This window comes from Tenrec ecaudatus, chromosome 9, assembly GCF_050624435.1.
Source record: "Tenrec ecaudatus isolate mTenEca1 chromosome 9, mTenEca1.hap1, whole genome shotgun sequence".
Lineage (NCBI taxonomy): Eukaryota > Metazoa > Chordata > Mammalia > Afrosoricida > Tenrecidae > Tenrec > Tenrec ecaudatus.
In genome coordinates, this window is record NC_134538.1 from 115,393,085 (window position 1) to 115,397,805 (window position 4,721).

The following is a 4,721-nucleotide window of genomic DNA, read 5'->3' on the forward strand; positions in this document are numbered from 1 at the left end:
TTAAAGAGGTCTTTTGTGGCATATTTGACAAATGTGCTTTGATTTCTTGAGTACTGTATTACCACTATTTTATCTGTTAATCATGATGTTGCTCATTATTCTAGTTCTAGTGATTTTTGTTTTATTTTTGGTCAAATATAATCCACACTTAAGGCTACAGTCTTTGAGCTCCATCTCCACTTACCTGTCAGTTTGTGCACTGTGGGGGTTTGCATGCCGCGGTGATGATGGAAACTAGTCAATGGTACTTGAAATTCCATCAGTATCATCCATGATAGATGGATTTCAGACAAAGACAGCGTGGGGGATAGGGGTGGGAAGGACCTGGAATTCTCTTTATGGGGGAAAAAAAGATACAAGAGAAAACAAAAACCTGACCAATGGTAACCTATAGATAGCTGGAGACCATTGCCGGATAAGTGTCAGAAGATGAATTCTTCAAGTAGGAAGACACTCAAATGTCTCTGAGGACCAGCTGCCTCCACATAGTAGACAAGACAACAAACAAATCAAACCCATGCTCATAGAATGGATCACTAGGATTTCCAAGTCTGTGATTATTTACAGAAGCAGACAGTCTCATCCATCTCCTGCAGAGCAGCTAGTAGTTGTGAACCTGCTCTTTTGTGTTTAACCACCCAGTGGCTAACCCATAGCTACCTTAATGATATGGATGGAGGAAAGACTGATAGAGTGAGATCTAGCTGCTAAAATTGAATTTTTTTCCAACAAGGAGATATTTATTCAAGAAGACTACCCTTGTTCTAAAGTATCAACAGGACACTGAAAAAAACTGAAAAAGAAATTCTAGGACAGATTAGTGGGAAGTACATGGAAAACCAAGCAAACTCCCAGGAGAAGGTAATAACTCCAAAAGAAAAAGAATTTCTGAAGAAATCATATATTATCTGGTCCAGATGTCAATTGTGTTTGCATAGTTATAATAATAGTATGATAATATAAGGGCTAAATATTGATCGGGTAGAATGTAAATATATTGAGAGAGGGATGGACATTGATTGATGGAGGTTGGTAGAATCGGAGGAGAAACAGATAAGTCCTCATATTCTGTAAGATGATATCAAGAGAAATAAGTAATACTGAAAAATTAAGAAGCAGAAAAGTCAGCACATTTCTAAAGGTTTGAAGTAACCGCTAAAGATGAACAGAGCTTACCTGGTTGCCTCTGTACATAGGTAACCATGCAAACCGAAAGGAAACACTGGCGGGTCCTTCACCACCCTCAAATTGCCATGGCTGCCTCTAGGTCAGGGCATGCCAAGGTTGGCACTGTTGACAGTTTGGGTGAGTCGTTAGCGTCAGCTCTCCTGTGTACAGTAGGTGTTTAGAACAAACCCCGGGTTGGCTTCACCAGATGCTAGTAGCACTTAACCCTTCTCCCACATTTCTGATCACCAAAAATACTCCCAAACTTTGCAGCTAAGAATTACTGCTCAAGGGATTGTACATTTCAGTGGAAGAAAGCCGAGTGTAGGAAACATCCGTGCTTCCTTATTAGATGTCGGAAGCTTTTGAATCAACTATGAATGTGTATAACTTTGAACAAAATAACAATGAAAGAGTGGACACTTATAACCCATGATAAAATTAACAGCAAAAATCATTCTTCTAACTAGTGTGTGACGGGGCCGCAGTCACCAGGGTTTTGTTGTGAATATTGGTATTCTTCATTATTTTTGTTGTTCTCTGTGTTGGGCACTCATATCAATTGGACAATAATCCTCCAAAGTGTGTAATGGATTTAGCTTTATTTAACTACCTCCATAAACCGGGTTATTAAAAAATGTGCAAGTGTCTTTATTTGTAAACTTTTATGATTATTCCTTATTTTCTTTGCTTTAGGTGAATTTAGAAAAGCTATTATATTTTGCAGGTGATTCCAGGGGGAAATATCAAGTTTTTTATCAAAATGAAATGTAGAAATAACTGAATTTTTAAGTTTTATCTATTATTCAAAACTCTAATATAATATTGATTAAATATATTTGTCTTAATTGATTGAAGACATTCTCCTGGCAAGTGAAAAATCACCAAATATTGCAGCTGCTGTCTTGCATGTTCTGCTCTGTAAATAAAGATTCAATTTAAAATTTAAATTTAGTCAAATCATTAAAAAAAGAAAACACAACAAATCTTCCTTAAGCAAAATGATCAATGCTTTATTTAGATTTTTAGCAAATAATTAATCATGGTTTTACTGTATACATACATTCATCAAAATATAAAAGAAACATTAGAGTAGGAACTTGTGAAAGAATTACCCATTTATCAATTTGACATTTTGGCTGCTTCACAAAAAAAGTAGAGATTCCATCATTGGTGTATATAGAGGCAAATTCAAATCAAATCATTTCTGCCATTTGGGGCTCTTTGATTAATGAGACTACGCTTGTTTGTATTAATCTGTCTCCATTCTTCATTCTCTCTCTCAACACATAACCATTCTTTTTGGGAAACACTTTTATTTTGCTTAATATAGATTTAATCATAATGTAGTTTTAGAATCTTATCCTGTGGGCATTTTTTCATAAATCTTTTATAGAAGTTTTGATCTTTATATTAAATACATTTATCAATTCTATTTCATAGTGGGAGAGTTTAATGTGTTTCTAACCTGTTAAAAAATCTGAGATAAAATAAAATACTACAACAATTAATTGAGAAATCTTGTTCTATATATTTTTTCTATACCCTTTAGAATATGAAAAGATATAAACCTCCGTCTTTATGTTGCAGTAGTGGAGCAGTAGTGACTTTACTTATAATTCCCCAACTCAAAAACAGGTTCAATAACATCATCTGTGAAGCAAATGTAAATAGAATATAAATTGCCATCAAGAACTTTACTGCTGCCATGATTACTGAAAGTAAAACATATTTAATTGAATGAATTAAGCATTACTTACTTGAAAGGGGAAAGAAAGAGAGGGGGCTCCCTTAGTGGCACAAACAGTTAAGGGTCATGGCTATGAATCGAAAGTTTGGGCTTTCTAATCTACCCAGAGTAGCCTGAGAAGAAAGCTTTACAATCCACGCCTGTAAAATCTAGCTGTGAATAGCCCCATGCATGGAGCAAGTTCTACTCTGACACACGAAGAGCTACCATGAGTTGGAATCTACTCAATAGGCTTGGGGGGAGGGGAGGGGGAGGGGGGGAGGCACCAGGAGGAGGAGGGAGAGTTAAGGCTTAACGTTTGCTGATCTCTTTAGCTATCCTTAATTCAATGCTTTGATTTTTTTTACTTATTTTATGACAAAACCACAAGTTTGGATGATTCATTAATTAAAAGATGGTTGCAGAGAATCAACTGAACATAATCCAAAGAGTTATGAAACCCTCTTAGAAGATTTGGATGGAAGTCCTTATCTAAAAGTTTGACCCAAACCCAGTCAACTACCTTCTCCTCTAGCGTTTCCCGACATGGTTCATACCACCCTCTAGGAGGCGCTGCAGTGATCTACAGGGACTTCAAAAGTCCATGCTTACATGCTATCCTGGATTGTGGATACTGTTTTTAATTTACAGAGGACGGCTGAGTAATTTTATTATTTTACTGAATAGGGGGAGTTTGGGAACCTATGATCTCCTTGATTCGGATTCATAGTAATGTTATATAGGTTTCTAAGGCTATAAATCTTAGGAAACAGATAGACTCAACTCTCTCCCTCAGAACAACTTATGGGTTTGAACTACCACCGTTGCAGTTAGCAGTCCAGATCTTACCCGACACCTGAGCAAAGTCGAATCTAGAGAACGGCTAAGTTCACATTCAGAGGGGTCACAGGAAACAGCAATCATTGAGCCCAGGAACGAGATCTAATCATATAAATTTATATATAAGTTTATCACATAAGCTGTGTTTTTAGAGTGTAGGCGTTCAGCTAGATACTGGTGATCTGAGTAGAGCTTCACTTCTATGGAGGAATGACTCATTATTGATCCCAGAATAAAATCCAAACACTAATTTGAGTGACAAAATCAGTCAAGATCTGGAATTGGATTTCTTATTCTGGAATTGGATTCCTTGTCCCTCCCATGGCCAAATACTTGTTCTAAATTAAGGATCCGCAATCACTTTCTGGGAAGACCGATGATATACTCCTATTGCTCCAGCTTTGTGAGGCAAACAGTCGGTGACAACTACTCAACCCTGCCACTGTTTCAGGGAAGCCCCCATCGATAATACTTCCAAATGTGTGCAATTGTGCTCAGATAGGAGGCAGGCTTGATTTTTTTCTCATAGACTGTAATCATTACCTTTTCCTGATTTAGACAAGTGACTTACAAAATATGAATTGTGTTAAGACACTAGTGTACATTTCAATTTCTTTTAAAAATCATTTTATTGGGGACTCATACAGTTCTTATCACAATCCAGACATATATCCATTGTGTCAAGCACATGTGTACATATGTTGCCATCATCATTTTCAAAACATTTTCTTTCTACTTGAGCCCTTGGTTATCAGCTCAGTTTTTTTCCTCCCTCCCTCCCTCACCCATTTTCCCTCTGTCATGAACCATTGATAATATATATATTATATATATAATATATATATGTCTTACACTGACCACTATCTCCCTTCACCCACTTTTCTGTTGTCTGGCCCCCTGGAAGGGGGATATATTTTGACATTTCAATTTCTATTGTTTCATTTCAAACAAAACTGCTCCTAGACTTTCTATCTGGTAGCAAGAT